Source organism: Mesocricetus auratus, unplaced genomic scaffold, assembly GCF_017639785.1.
Source record: "Mesocricetus auratus isolate SY011 unplaced genomic scaffold, BCM_Maur_2.0 Super-Scaffold_100031, whole genome shotgun sequence".
Classification (NCBI taxonomy): domain Eukaryota; kingdom Metazoa; phylum Chordata; class Mammalia; order Rodentia; family Cricetidae; genus Mesocricetus; species Mesocricetus auratus.
In genome coordinates this window covers 16,403,842-16,420,077 of record NW_024429212.1, presented here as the reverse complement: position 1 = coordinate 16,420,077, position 16,236 = coordinate 16,403,842, and the positions used below count along the sequence as shown (strand labels likewise).

General features: G+C 48.2%; 1 protein-coding gene across 3 annotated transcripts in view; it reads left to right on the top strand.

Moving 5' to 3' along the window:
- Tgfbr3 (transforming growth factor beta receptor 3) overlaps positions 1-16,236 on the top strand; it is a 184,042-nt gene that overhangs the window by 47,724 nt on the left and 120,082 nt on the right. Inside the window, exon 1 of one of the 3 annotated variants that reach the window (XM_040733618.1) lies at positions 1,505-1,573. The exons of the other annotated variants lie outside the window; for them this stretch is intronic. The gene's annotated coding sequence lies outside the window, so the exon portion shown is untranslated. Of the gene's footprint in view, positions 1-1,504; positions 1,574-16,236 lie in introns of those variants that run through there. 3 annotated transcript variants of the gene reach the window in all.

The following is a 16,236-nucleotide window of genomic DNA, read 5'->3' as shown; positions in this document are numbered from 1 at the left end:
ATAACCCAGAAGGACAGCCTTGGCTGTACTGTTTGCCGCCTGGTGTTTACCACACCCATGCTGTGTTGAGGTCTCTCAACTGCTCATCCTGCCCTCAAGGAGGAGCTGAGGGAGAAGAGAGGAGCAAAAGAGCCCGGAGATAGGGGAGCGTGGGGGGGGTATGCCATCAGCCATCAGCTGCAATGACAGTGATGGGAACTGGCTTAACCCAGAATTCCTTTTTAGAACAATTCAAGTCTACCTGCCTTTGCCTCCTCAGCCCCTTCATTCCTTAATGTGATGTGAGCCGTGAAGTGTGTCCAGCTGTTATGGCACTATCTTGGAAGGTATCTAGCCCTTGAGGCCAGGGCAGTTCCAGGGGCAGCTGCCATTGTTTGCTCCTGAAAGTTCCTTGTGAGGTCTCCTGTTGATAAACCAAACCAAATGAGTTTTAGTTTTCCTTTAACCAAGGATTTCGGTTAAAGCACAACCTCAGGCATCCTGCTGATCCGATTCCCACCATCATAGTGGATTTGGCTCCAATAGCCCCACATGACAAATTCCCTTTCCACTCGCTTGCCAGTGAGGCCATAATATTGATGGAAGGGTAGGGAGGTTATACTTGAGAGTTCATCATGTGGAGTGAGTATTAGGGCTGGCTGGCTAATCTGGCAATTTCTTTGTCTCTGTGTGTGTGTGAGTGTATGCATATGCGTGCACGTTCATGTGTGTAGGTGTGCTAGTCCATGTGTGTGCTCATGCCTGTGTGTGGGGGGGTCAGAGGGCAACCTGGGTGTTAAAGCTCAGACCCTTTGTACTTTCTGAGACAGAGTTTCTCATTGGTCTGGGACTTCACCAACTAGACCAGGCCAGCTGGCCAGCAGGTCCCACCTGTCTCTGCTTCCATCTAACCATCGATGGGATTGCAAGAATTCCCCACGGTACCTGGTTTTTCACTTGGATTCTGGGGATCCGAGGTCAGGGCCTCATGCAGGTGCTTTATTGGCAGAGTCATCTTGCTGCCTGGAATCTGGTGTTTCACACCAAGGTGTTATAAACCAGGGGCAACAGTAAACCTTTCCAGGGTTATCCTGTAACTGCCCCTGTAACTGCCGTGAGTCCCCAGATGCTGTTGGGGGAGGGGTGACGAAGGGGTTTGTTAGAGGGTGCCCTGCCTGGTGCTGTCAGGTCCTACGGGGTTGGTTCAAGCTAGCAGCTGGATGTCGTTCTGGACAGTGTAGCGACCTGACCTCCTAGGATCTGTCAGACAGTAGGCATGTCAGTGACGAGTTAGTTGGAGAGGAGCCTGCACTGGCCGTAGCTACCTTGCCTCCGAATGTGGGTCAGAGAAACCGAATAGATCCATTTGTTTAGTGAGCAGGGACTGTGTGACAGCATCCTTACCCCAAACAGGCTGATTTTCAACTTTTTGACGGTGTACATACACTGTTACTGCTGTAGAAAGGAATGGCTGAAAAATGTGATCCTGGGTGAGTCAAGTCTCTGTTCTGCTCTCTGTTTGCAGATTATGACTCCCAGTGTCCCTGATCATCCCGCAGACATCTATCAAGGACCAGAAACACACGGAGACCTAGTAAGGGAGGGCAATCTAGGGTTCTTTGTGGCTCCTCTTGTTCATCCTTTGGCGCCTTCCACCAGGGAAAGGAAGTAACAGTCAATTTCAATCAGCTACTTAGGTAACAGCAGTTTTTAGAAAGGTTTAGAACAGGAGATTAAAACTATTGAGAAACAGGTGGTCTGGGGACAACTGCTGGAGTTTTCTTTACTTTTGTTTCCTGGGAACTCTACCCAGCTACCTCCGATGATGGCCGCTGTTTATGTTTAACGAGCTTGTCGGTAAGTCAGTAACACACACTGAGAATAGAAACCAGCACCATTCCAGGCTCTAACTGTCGGCCTGGATGTGCCTGCCCTGGTTCTGCGGCTCTGACTGCCGAGATTCCAGCCCTTAAATGTTAGCCACATGCCTGGCACTGAGCTTCACACCTCTGGGGCCGCCCACGGCAAAAATGCTTCCTTCCCTGGTTAGTCGGGACCTTCCAGGATGGCACCATGAGGCGTGATGGAGGGGGAGGGGCAGAGCTTTCTTTGCCCTTATTTGATAAGGCATCTTTGCTTGAATATTCGAGGAGGTCAGGTGCCCCAGCTCTAATGGGGAGGGTTTGTCTTTGTTTGTTTGTTTGTTTGTTTGTTTGAGACAGGGTTTCCATGTATTGCTTTGGAGCCTGTCCTTAAACTCTCTCTGTATACCAGGCTGGCCTCGAACTCACAGAGATTCTGCCTGGGCTCAGCCTCCCAAGTGCTGGGATTTAAAAGGCGTGCGCCACCAACGCCCGGCTGAGGGCTTTTAGTTAAGCAAATTTATTTTTCTTTTAAATTGTGCTTTTTAAAGGGTACAGAGCAGAGGGCGGCAGGGATGGACTAATGAGGTCCTTCCGTTGTGTTTCCGCTCTCCATGTCACGTGGGCCTTCTCTGACCCAGCACTGATACTGAAATAAAGACATTACCCCTAGTCCTTACTCTGAAAGCTTCCTGACCAGGAAGGGAAAAAAAACATGGGGCGTGGCTGGGGCGTGGCTGGGGCGTGGCTGGGGCATGGCTGTGGCATGGCTGGGGCGGTTTTTTATACTATGTCGTGGTGCCTAGCGTGTGCAAGGCCCTGAGTTCACTGCCTGGCACTCAGCTTCTCATAAAGCCAGGATAAACAACACCTGTTTTGAACATACCGTATGTTTGGATACCTCCTGTGTCCCCCCCCGCCCCTCCCCCACAAAGCGCAGATAAACACCACTGCGAACCAGAGGAGTCCACACAGGCAGGTCAAGATGCAAAGCCAGGAATTTTCACAGCTGCACTTTCTATGTGTGTACTGGGACAGGGTCTCTCTGTTTAGCTCAGGGTGGCCTGGGATTTGTGGCAATCCTCCTGCTTCAGCCTCCCAGGTGCTGGGAGGCAGCTATCAGCAGGGGAGCATGAGCAACCTTTTGGAACCAACACTAGTCCATGTCTAGAGGCCTGCGCCCACGGAATGTAATTTTAGCAAAGTAATTTCTAATTGCAAAATAAGCCATCGGGCGTGTTTGAAAAAGAAAGCTAGAGAAAAATAGTCTGTGGGACAAAATGCGAACAACTCCCTAGACCAAGGCCTTCCTTCAGTCACCAATAGGCTGTGTGACATTCAAGTGAGCACGTCACAGGACAAAGGGCATGGCCCAGCGCTTAGCGCGGAAGGCCCTGAGTTCAGTCCGAGGTATGGGGGAGAGGGGGTGGGGCATGTCAGTGGGGGAGGGGGTGGGGCATATGTCGGTTCAGTGTGTTTAACAGCCGCACGGTCCCATGTGCAGCGCTGCGGAACTCAAGAGTGAAACACATCAGCAAGTCAGTGTTTGCATTGACCTTCTAGAATGTACGTGCACTAAAAAACAAAAAGAAAATCCCCACTAGTGTGCATGTAATCGCATCCCTCCCCCCCCCCCCCCCGTTCTCCTCTGACCGCATCTCTGCCCTGTTTGGCCACCTCTGTAAAGAAATAACGGTGTGCATCAGTGTCACGTAGGCCCGTGGGGAACATACGTAGTTGGCCCACACCACTCTGAGCAGTGTGGGAACCCTGGATGAGGTCCCGCAGGTCTGTGTGTGGCGGGGGAGATCCTAAATGCCGATTTCCAGCCATGACTGTGCAGAATGCAAATAGCAAACAAGGAGGCATGTGCGGAGTCAGCCCTGCCGTGTCTCCCGGCTCAGTTTCCCTACACTCCTAAGCTTTTCTTTGATAAGGAAGACACAAAGAGGGCTATGAAGATGGCTCAGTGGGCCAGGTGACTGCCGTGTGAGTCTGGTAACCTGAGTTGGACCCCCACCGGGACCCGCATAAAGGTGAAAGGACAGCCTCAGAGCCTCGACGTCCTCTGATTTCCACCTGTGTGTGTGTGTGTGTGTTGTGTGTGCGCGCGCGCGCGCGCGTGCGTGTGTGCGCTTGCGTGCACGCATGCCACAATGGAAAATAAAGACGTTCTAAAAGTGAAAAGGAGGGCAGAGGGCGAGGCTCTGGGGGGTAAAGTGTGTGCTATGCAAGTGTGAGGACCTGAGTTTCCAGTCGCCAGCTCCCCCATAAACGCCAGAGGGAGGTGGGGCAAGAAGCTGGATAGACTCACTGACTCGGAGAGCCCTGGCTTCGAGTAGAAGGCCCTGCCGCTAGGACACGGATACCTGCTACCCACCTCCACACTCACGTTTTACACACACACACACACACACACACACACACACACACACACACACGCATGCACGCACACAGGCACACACGCGCACACACGCATGCACGCACACAGGCACGCACATGCGCGTGCGCGCGCACACACACACACACACACACACACACACACACACACACACACACAAGAAATAGCTGGGTGCCCTGGCAAATTAAGAGGCGGAGGCAGGAGGATTGCTCAAAGTTTGAGGCCAGACTTCCATTTCTCTGCTACTCACTTTGTTTGCAAGAGAAAAAAAAAAAAATAGAGTTGGGTTTTCTTTTGTTGTAGTGCGCCAGTGAGAGAGAACATTGTGCCTGTAATCCAGGCCTGCAGATTGCTGCCAGCCACGTGCCTCCGTGTTTGGAAATGAAAGAGTTTTTAGCCCTTCGTAAGAAGTAGGCATCAAAGAGAGCTCTCTCTCTCTCTCTCTCTCTCTCTCTCTCTCTCTCTCTCTCTGTCTCCCCCTCCCCTGTTTCTTATCTTTTCTTTTTTAGGACCACCAGCCCAAGGAAATCATTTGCTACAATAAGGATTTGTGTAAACATATTCAGTAACACACAGGAAGAAAAACTTAACTGTGTCGAGCCTGTTCTGTGAACAGTGCCAGAGTCTGAGTCTATACGCCCTGGTCTAAAGCTCTGTTACGGGCATCTGTAATGCAAAGGCCCAAGACAGACCTGAGCGACATCAAGGCCAATCACGTTTTCCCTTGTTGTCAGGACCGTCCTTCAGAAAATACTGATTAAAAACAAAGGCCATTCCCACTTCCCAGTCTTTGGTTCGCTGGCCTCATGGTACACCATGTCACGGTTCAGCTGGAGACCTCCTTCCAGAAAACACGGCTTCCTTTCTGGCTGGAAATTATCCATATTTTGTTTGACCTCCAAAAGACTCGCCGGAGGACATGAGCCAAAGTTTGTCCTGGCAAGGCTGGGTTGTTGGAGGCTCGGCTCCACAGGGACCACTTTGTAGAGCCGTTGGAAGCACCGGGAGGAAGGTGACGAGGTAACCACAAGCGCTCCAGTCCTTCCCAGCCGAAAAGCCAAGGGGTGGTTTAAGATGGGCAGCGTGTTCGGTCCCTGTCCCCTCTCCCTGCCCCGGAGTTCCTGTTGGTCTGAACCTTTGAGGACAAGGTTAGGGTGTCCTTTGCAGCTGAACTTGGTAGGAAGAGGACGTTCGTCACTGTGCCGATGGCCGTAGGCCTCCTCTGAAGCTTGTCAAGTGCAGATCTCGGAAAATGGAATCACATGCCCTTTGAGCAGTATGGTTTTTTTTTTTTCTGGTTCTTTGTAAAAATGTTGTTAGCCGAGGATGTAGCTCCCGCTAGCCCTTGCCTAGCATATGTGCGGGATCTTGGGTGCAGGTGGGAGAGAGAGGAGCTGGGTCCATAAAGGGCCTCCTGCTTATGCTCGAGTGCTCATGTCCAGTCTCCGGTGCAGTTCTCAAAATCCATGTAGGAAGTCAGGCATGATGGCGCATGCCTGTTACTCCAACGCTAGGGATCTCCGGCCTGTCCCAATGAGACACTCTGCCTCAAAAAAAAAAAAAAAGGAATTTAATAAAAAACAAAACAAACCCCAAAACAAGGCGTGAATGACTCCTGAGGAATGATACCCAAGGTTGACCTCTGATCTCTATTTCCATGCACACATATATGCATGCACATCACACATACACACACACACACACCATGCACATGTATATACACATATAAACACATACACGCACACACACATACCTTGGTTTAATCACCAACACTGCAAAATATAACATAAATTAAATAAACCCTTATAAAAATCCGGTCAGACTGTTTTTTAGGTGGCTAGAGATGATTGTCAATGGCATCCTCCCTCCAACCCTCAGATAAAGCAGAATCCAAGATGGTGCTAAAAGTCCTTACTGTCGCCGGGCGTTGGTGGCGCACGCCTTTAATCCCAGCACTCGGGAGGCAGAGGCAGGCGGATCTCTGTGAGTTCGGAGGCCAGCCTGGACTACCAAGCGAGTTCCAGGACAGCCTCCAAAGCCACAGAGAAACCCTGTCTCAAAAAACCAAAACCAAAACCAAAAAAAAAAAAAAAAAAAGACTTACTGTCAGGCAGATGTGCTAGAGGCTGTGCTGTGAGCTGGAGAACCCTTCCCGGGATCAGTGTCTATCATGACTCAGAACCACAGCTTGGTTCTGTTACATCTGCAGTTGTGGAGATGAAGATGCCAAGGTATTTGGGGGGGCTAGGTAAATCACACGGGGTAGCATTAAGATGTTTGCTTTAATAACAATATTCATCATATGGGAGTAATTAAAAATGATCATCCCATATAGTCAAGCTCTCAGATTAATTTGGGGCAGGGGAAGTAAGTGCTTCGTATCATACTAATATAAAGACATGTAAAAGAATTTGGGTAATGACATTCTTTAATATTTCATGTCACCTCTGATGTGCTTGAGCCTTACTGTGTGGGTCAAAAGTTTCAGCCGAGCCCCGTGAACGGGAGCCGCACTCCCTCAAGACTTCCAGAACGTAAGATTGGAGAGGCTCCGCAAAACACTCAGGCGGGGTCAGTGATAAACCAGGATGATTCTGGAAGGATTCTGACCTTGGTTGTCTGTGTGTTTTCTGTCTGCTGTTAGTCACAAGGGAGGACCCATGACAAGAGTAGGTATAAAAACTATGGCCAATGGTGTTTGTTCACCCCAGCTTTATGCCCATCACAGGTGAGATGGCAAGACCGGTAATGATCTGCAGGTGGGGACTGGGGGGAGGGTGAACCCCAGAATCCATATAAATGCTGTAATTTCTGCACTCAGCAGAGATGGGATCCCTGGGGCAGGCTGGCTAGTGTGGTTAGCTGTAGCAGTAAGCTCTGGGCTCAAATGAGAGACCTTGTGTCTTAGGTGTCTTCGGGTTTCCATTGCTGTGGAGAGACACCATGACCACAGCAACCCTTACAAGGAAAACATTCAGTTGGGGCTGGCTTACAGTTTCAGACGCGTCGTCCATTATCATCATGGAGGTGTGCAGGCAGACGTGGTGCTGGCTCCATCTTGATCTGAGGGCAGCAGAAAGAGAACTGAGGCACGGGGCGTGACTTGGGCATTCATGAGTCATCAAAGCTCCCCTCCACAGTGACACACTTCTTCCCACAAGGCCACACCTACCCCCAACAAAGCCGCACCTCCTTATAGCACCATTCATTCCCTACGAGCTTTTGGGGGCCAGTTGCCTTCAAACTACCTCACGAGTCTCAATGAACACGGTGGGTAACAACCGAAGAGGACTCCCCGTGTCAACCCGTGTCAACCCGTGTCAACCCTGGTCAACCTTGGTCACCGTTGGTCTCCACATTCATGTGCCCCACACGTGTGTATGCACATATGCATGTGCAACACAATTGTGTATACATATGCACATTCAACACACACACACACACACACACACACACACACGCACACACACACACAGGCAAAAAAGTTTGCCGCTGACCAAGCAGAACCGGTGACTGTAGGGAAAATAAGAAAAATAAGTAGAAAGAAAGAATTTTGCATGTTTTGATAATCTTCGTCAAATGTTTTTTCAAAGGCAAGCCTCAGATTTAAAGTATTATCCAGATGTAGTCTTTGGCCTCCAGTAGCTTTCCGATAGGAATTCAGCCTTGAGTTGAACTTGGACACAGGCTGTTTTCTCTTCCTTTTAATTACCAAGTGACCCATCTGCTGTCTTTGTTCTATTTTCTTCTCTTGCCCCCTTCTCTCTTTCTTCATGAGCTGCTGTTGATTCTGGAATGCTGGACACCCACATTTAGACCTAGAGTTTGTGTGCCTCTGCCTTAACCAGGGATGGGGGAAATGGGATCCGATGTTTTAATCCACAAGTTTCAGTGGACTCAGGGGGGTTCTAGTCCACAGCCATGTGCTCAGGATTCCCATTGGTTAAGCTTGGGTTCACTGGTAATTCATAGCCTCGCTCTTCGAGATAGATTCATTCTGTGGAGGCTTTCCACCCTTCGTTGGCTTATCCCTTATCCTACTTAGGAGGAATCTTCCCTTGTTAGCCAGCTTTAGGCTATATGTCATTAAAATCAAGGTTGTTTTCTGTTTTTGTTTTGTTTTCAGTGCTGGGATCAAACTGGAGCCTCATACATGTTAGATGCTTTATGCTTCAATTTCTTATTGGGCAAGCGTAACTGATTACTCTCTTACAGATATCTTCCTCTTACATTCATAGAGTTCTTTGATGCCCAGAACTTTTCGTTCATTTTTGGGCAAGACAGGCAGTGTTTGCCCCAAGGTGACACTCAAGTAAAGGGAACAAAAGCCAGGTGAGGCAGCTTGGGAGTGGTGGATCTGAGCCCGAGTCTTCAGACTCCCACGTCCAAACTTTTCCAACGTGATTCTCTTGTGTAGTGCCGTCTTCTCTCTTGGAGAGTGGGTAGGGAAGGAGGATGAATGACATTTGGCTATTGCTCTTTCATATTGTTAGTACTTGCTGCCCTTGCAGAAGACTTGAGTTCAGTTACTAGCACCAACCAACCCCCTGTAACTCCAGTTCTAGGGATTCTGACTCCCTCTTCTGGCCCCCGTGGGTACTGCATGCATGTGATGCACATATACGCATGGAGACACACATGCACACAAATAATGAAAGAAAAACAATTGAAGTGTGCCCCCCTTTTGAAGACTTTAGGAAATAAATCTGGAGAATTATGTCTTTGAAACACATGCAGGTTAGTTTTCTCTAAGTGTTGAGATTTGTTCTTAGTTATGAGCAGGACCTGTCCCGTGTTCTGGATGAGAGAAGATAAAACGCCAGGAGTTAAAAGAGCATAGCTAACTTTTTCCTTTCTTTGCTCAAATATGTAGTTTTGCCATAAACTACTGAAAGTTCCCCGTCTGGCTTGATTAAAAAAATAACTTCCATTCATTGTTTCTATGTTACTTCCTGTGCCTTTTGTAGTAGAGAAGATTGAAATCTAGGATAAATCACGAGTTATCTTTGGAAGCAGAGAGACACTTTATTTCAGAAAGGAGCTTGAAAAGTAGATCTTCTTGAGTCTGCCTGTATGTGTAGGTGTGTATAGTGAGTCTGCCTGTGTGTGTAGGTGTGTATAGTGAGTCTGCCTGTGTGTGTAGGTGTATACAGTGAGTCTGTCTTTGTGTGTAGCTGTGTACAGTGACTCTGTGTGTATAGTGAGTCTGCCTGTGTGTGTAGGTGTGTATAGTGAGTCTGCCTGTGTGTGTAGGTGTGTATAGTGAGTCTGACTGTGTGTGTAGGTGTGTATAGTGAGTCTGCCTGTGTGTGTAGGTGTGTATAGTGAGTCTGCCTGTGTGTGTAGGTGTGTATAGTGAGTCTGCCTGTGTGTGTAGGTGTATACAGTGAGTCTGTCTTTGTGTGTAGCTGTGTACAGTGACTCTGTGTGTATAGTGAGTCTGCCTGTGTGTGTAGGTGTATACAGTGAGTCTGTCTTTGTGTGTAGCTGTGTACAGTGACTCTGTGTGTATAGTGAGTCTGCCTGTGTGTGTAGGTGTATACAGTGAGTCTGTCTTTGTGTGTAGCTGTGTACAGTGACTCTGTGTGTATAGTGAGTCTGCCTGTGTGTGTAGGTGTGTATAGCGCCTTTCCTTATATTACTGTTTGCAGAACACACAGCCAGACCCCTGCTCCTCTCATGGGAAGACTTGAGGAGTCCACACTGTGATTTGGTTTTTAAAAGTTACAGTGGTATTGCACTAGAGAAGGGTTTTTGAATGGCACCATCCGTGCTTTCTCTGTGAAATAGCACTTTGCAGCCTGCAACCCTTCCTGGACTACTTTGCACACGACGGCCATTTGTATAGAAAGGGACTCCTGGCTCAGTAGAAGCTACTTGAGGAGGGACAGTGTATTTTGGTTCACTGTTCAAGAGGCAGTTCGTCATGGTGGGAGAGGCATGGCCACTGGGATGTGAGGTCAGCTGGTCACATTGCGTTTGGAGTCCAGAAGTGAGTGGAGAGAGAGATGGATGCTGGCCCTCAGCTCACTTCCTCCTTGTATTCAGTGTAGGATTCCATCCCACAGAATGATGGCATCCACCGTCGGGGCTGGCCTTAACCTAACCTAGGAGCTCCCTCACAGGCTGGTCCAGAGTTTTGTTTCCTAGATCCCATCAAGTTGATGAGCAATACTAGCCCTCAGGTCTGGGAGGCATATCAGTGCCCTCTTCATCCCACCAAGGGGCTTAGGGAAGGGAACAATGAGCCACTGGGGGGGGGGGTAGGGCAGCCACAGGAATTCATCAGACCTGTGCGTCCGTTTAAATTGAAGGTCTCTGAGCAGTGGGGATTTGGGGCTTCTAGTAGCGTCTTGTGTGGACTTAAATCCCTACAGGTCCACCTTTATTACCTGAGTTCACTTCCTGTTCAGACTCAGTGAGTGTGGACCTAGGGAGCTTAACATGGTCTAACACTGCTGTAGGGGGTCAGTTTTAAAGATGTCTCTTGCATCATGAAAGAACTCACAATGTTTTAGTGAGTTAGAGGGAAGGCGGACGTCAGAAATCCGCAAGGGCCATTGTATGATCAGGGCAGGGAGCTGCCATCTGGCCCTTGCTAGCATGGGTTCACTGAAAAACTGAATGGGAGCATAAAGATGAAGTGACGAGTCTGCGGTGGGCGCTGGCCTTGATGCGGAGTTAGGAGGAAACCTTCAGCGGTACGGAAGAGTGTAGGCAGAGCTGTAAGTGTATGAATATGGGACCACGCCAGTGGAGATGAAAGCTGAAATACCAGGGCGCTGCCTGGGTGACTCATGGGGTAAACACTATGCAGACTGTGCAAGCCTGATGGCCAGGTTTGATTTCTAGAACCCGTGGCAAAAGGAGAGCACCGACTCCTCAGAGTTATCCTCCGACTCCCCACATGCATGCAGTGATACGTGCATACTTGTGTGCACATGTACACACACACGTACACACATGGGTGAGCACACACGCACACACACACATATAGACATACGGACAAAGTGTAAGTAATTAAAATTGTGAAACAAGGGTCTAGAGAGATGGTTCAGTGGTTTACAGGGAGCCCTGTGGTTCCTCTCAACCACCTATAACTCCAGTTCCGGGTGTGTGTGTGTGTGACACCCTCCACTGACCAGCTTGGGTGCTGCACATGTGTGGTACACATATAGACATGCATAACACGTAAAAATATTTTCAAATCCTTCAAATAACATGCTAACCTTTATTAAACTATAATTAGTGTTTATCACGATAGCCTTAAATCAATTCAGAAAAAATTAACAGGTCAGTTAAACAGCACAGTTTTTTAGTGTGCTCAAAGTATTTAAGATGGCCAGAAAGTAATTATGCATTTGTGTGTGTTTGGTAATTTTCTATTATAAAATTACCAAAGTTACCTTAGTAAAAATTCGGTTGCGGGAGGGTGGGGGTGGGGGGGGTGAAGGTTTGCTAATGTGGAGAGTCTCATTAAGCAGTGAGTTTCGAGTGAGACGTTACTGTGTGGTAAGAAGGTATGAGTGTGATATGACAGACTGAGAGAGGGAATCGATGATCACTTCAAACACAGACATCACCTTAGAGTCATCTCCTCCTCCAGTCTTGCAAACAAAGCTCTTGTGTTGTAGGATTTGGTGTTGTTTTGTTTTGTTTTCAGACTGGACCATTTGGAAGTCTGCATGTGAGTAAAAGTGAGTTCCTGCTGGCCGAGTGGCTTCCCCACCCCTTCCCCCTCCACCCAGGAAGGAGAGAGAGAGAGAGAGAGAGAGAGAGAGAGAGAGAGAGGAGAAGAGAGAGGAGAAGAGAGAGAGAGAGAGAGAGAGAGAGAAAGAGAGAGAGAGAGAGAGAGAGAGAAAGAGAGAGAGAGAGGAGAGGAGAGAGAGAGAGAGAGCTGCTTGATCCAGAGTGGAAAAACACTGAAGAAAACACTACCCTCGAATAACACCCACAGATTTTAGGAAAACAGGAATCGCTCTGACTAATGTGACACACTTAAAAATAAATCCAACAGACCAGCTCCGGCCTGACGCAGCGAGGCAACCACTCCTGAAAGGATGCTTTGTCTGTGCAGGTGTGTGCTGGGCAGCACGGCACCACGTGTGGCATGGCTACAAGCGTGCTCACCAGCTGCCCTGTGGGACAGGTATCGAGTTTATCTCATGTTTAAATTTGGGGGAAGATCTTCATTAAACTGCCGTGGACAGCCATTTCTGTAAAATGACTCCCCAAACCACCGTTCCTTTGCCGTGTAACTGTAGGGTCTCTTAGACTCAAATCTAGGAAAGATGTTTCCCCAGCCTAATAACGTATTTGTTTCCTTTTTTTTTTTTAAATGAGATCTATGTAAGCATCATATTTTCAGGTCATGTTGGTTTGAAGTTCAGTACTGGGCTTGACTTCTGTAGATGGGTTCTTAGTAAGATTTCTACTTTTCCAGCATGACTTTCGATCGGCAGCTGGAGTGGGTGCTCTGGGAATTTTGCAGTTGTTGTTATTGTTAACGAGTCCTCTGGTTTCTTTTATAGAAGTAAGTATATGAATAATAAAAGAATATGCATAATAGAATGATGTTTTAGTTACATCAGACTGGGGCCCTACTTAGACCAATGTTGATACAGGGCCGGGACAGATGATGTCTGAGAAATAGGCTGGACTTGGAAGGACTTTTGCTAACTCCTGGGTAGAAGTCCTTTAAACCCATGGGACAGCAGTGAGGTCGCTAAGTGGCGTAGCAGCCGAGATCCATTAGACTCTACTGCCCCTCGGTTGGTACTGCAGAGGGAGATGAAGCTGAGTCAGGAGACATTTTTCCACGGAGCACATCCTGAACTTGGACGGTACGGTACTGGCAGTTACAGCAGCGTACTTGGAGGTTTCTCTTCCCACCCACCGGTCCCCACAGCCGCTTACGAAATAACCACCCAGAGGCTAATATTAAATATAATTGTTTGGCCCGTGGCTCAGGCATATTGCTGACTAGCTCTCATAATTAAATTAGACCCATTTCTATTATTTTATATTTTACCATGAAGTGTGTTGCCTCGCATCTTGCTTTCCCAGCGGCTGCTGGCATCTCCCTGACTCCGCCTTCTTCACCAGCCAATAAAAGCAACGCAAATCTGTAGCATGCGGAAGGACATCCCTTATCACAGCTGTGTAATAGATGAAACCAGGTCACTCCATGGTGTGGATGGAGAGATGGCTTGAGGTCCTATGAGCTGAAGTGTGGCAGGGTTAGGATATAAATCTAAGAGAGGCACCATAGGAGCAACTTCATCACTCAGAACCATGGGGCAGCACCTAGCAATGCAGAAGACAATAAGCTTGTGGTTCTTGTCTTCATGAAGCTAACAGCTAAGGTGGGTGAGCGCCCCACCCCTACTCCCTTTCTTCTTTTGATACAAAGTTTCACTACATAGCCTTGGCTGTCCCGGAGCTCACTTCGTAAACCAGGCTGACCTCGATACTGTCAGAGATCCGCCTGCCTCTGCCTCCTGAGTGCTGGGATCAAAGGCATGCGCCACCACCGCCTGGCTCAAACAGTAGGTTTCTTAAGGGCTGACCTCGGCTATAAAGGAAAACTCTAATAGTAGTTTAACAGGCCCAGGTCGTCGACCATGCTCTGGGACCAATGTTAATGAGCTGGGAATGGCCCTGCTGTGTTTCCAAGATCATTGATGTACACAGAGAAATTCCGTGTCACTTGAGCCCAGAGCTTCCAAGAGCTGCGGGAACCTTCTGCTCCCACAGAAGAGCTGTAAACCTCACTGTGAAAGCAGCTAAGGTACAACTGCGACGTGTGGTCACAAAATTCCCTACAAGCCACTAGCTGTTGGCTTCCATGTACAGAAGCCCCCGAGCAGGGAGACAGAAACACGGATTGGTCTCATAATGGGGTTTGACACACACATTAAACGGGGTAATTTGCTGTTTAAGTTAAGCATTTCCTTCATTCGTTAAAAACCAGTTGTCGAGTGCCCCGATTACATATAAAAAGCCTTTAAGGAAACGAAGCATGTTTTAGTTCATGGTCTCCTTTGTTTGTGCACATGGCTGTAATTAGTAACATATCACATGGCCAACCCAAAAGTTGGTGGACTTTTCTTTTTAAACTTTTTTTTTTCTCTTTTATCTGTAATCAGGACCCGTGGTTTCAGGTGATGATTCAAGACTTTAGCAGTTGTGTTTTCCCTCTTCCATCCTTCCTGTCCTCTCCCCCCACCACCAATATCTTCTTATGCCCGGCACACGGCGTGACGGGAAAGCGCTTCCCAGTGTAGAGTGAGCCGCGACACCAGTGCCATACTCCAGGGTTGTGTGTCTGAATCTTGCCTGCTCCTCACTTCCTCTTCTTTTATCAGACACCAATTAGATCTGAGAGAGAAAGAGGGAGGGAGGGAGGGAGGGAGGGAGGGAGGGAGGGAGGGAGGGAGGGAGAGAGAGAGAGAGAGAGAGAGAGAGAGAGAGAGAGAGAGAGAGAGAGAGAGAGAGAGAGAGAGAGATAAGAGACCAGGGCAATGGCTCAGTGCTTGTACAAAGCTGTAGTTTCAGCCCCAGTGCCAGGGTGGGAGGAAGAATGTTTTGCCGTCTGTCGTGGGTATAAGTCAAAGTCTGGGCAGTGAACGGATCTATCCTGGGTATAAGTCAAAGTCTGGGTAGTGAATGGATCTATCGTGGGTATAAGTCAAAGTCTGGGTAGTGAACGGATCTATCATGGGTATAAGTCAAAGTCTGGGTATCGAACGGGTCTGGGGACTGTCAGCACACAGTGACTAGAGCAGCTCTGTAACCCTTGAAATCTCGGTCTGCCACTCAGTGCTGCATTGGTAAGGACTGAGTTACAAATGCATTCCATGGAAAGCTGGAGGACAGTATTATAAATTTAGAGCAATTCAACACTTTTGTCTTAACAAGGGAGCTTATTTTCTTTCAGTCATTTTATACTCCAAACTCAAAGCAGGAGGGGGGGACGAGGAAATCAGCTTGTTTTTCTCTTTTCTGGACTTTAAATCTTAAATTTTATACATTATTATTAATTATTAGCGTGCGTGTGGGGAGGGGTCGACACATGCAGTGGTGAATGGCGTCAGTTCACTTTTGGCATGTCACAGGAGACCATTCACTTTCCACTGGTGTCCCAGGATGGAACTCAGGTCATCAGGCTTGTAGGGAAAACTCTTGCCTCCGGAGCCATCGCTCCAGCCCAGAGAATCTGTTCCCTTTTACCTTCCATGCCTTTGCAGCTTTGCCGTGGTCTCTGTGCTGAGAGGTGTGGGCAGTGCCATCATTAAGTTCTCATCTCATAAATGGCCATCACAGGCTGTGTCCCCTTCAGCCTCAGCTTCCTGTAGGTTAAGTCAGAAGAGCAGGAACATGTGTACCCCCTGGAGCTGATCTAACTAAACAGTGCCAGCGTCCTCAGGAGGTGTGGGCCTGGCCTATTGTCCCCTTCTGTGTTGCCCTCCCAGAATGGGTTCAGAGAACAGGAAACTTTAACTTCGTGTAGTTTAATTTGAAGTCTTCCCACTGTAATTCTTAGAAATACTTTGGGGCAGTAATAGCCAGGGAGCAGCAAAGGGGTTCTTATCTTAGCACTTTACTAAGCATTCTGAAAGGCCACTGGGGGAACATTTATCAATTGGGGGAAATTCTTTTCATTCATTCATTTCTCCTTCCCCAGGGGAATTGATGTCTCTAGGATCACTTGAAATTTTTTGAAGTGTTCTTATATATAGTGCCTCATTTTAGCCATTGGTCAAGCCTGTAAGGGAATAAGGGAGAATGGGGACGCTTATCAGGTCATAGCTGGAGGCCACAACCCAGTGGCAGAGCACTTACCTAGCAGGTGCTAAGTTTAGGGTTTTATCCCTAGTATAGCACAAACATAACGTAACAATCCCCCATCCAGAGAGCCAACATCAAACAACCAAGAAGTTGGACTTGGCACCAACTCCCAGGCTTCATACCCTGAGACTCCGTGTCTCATGC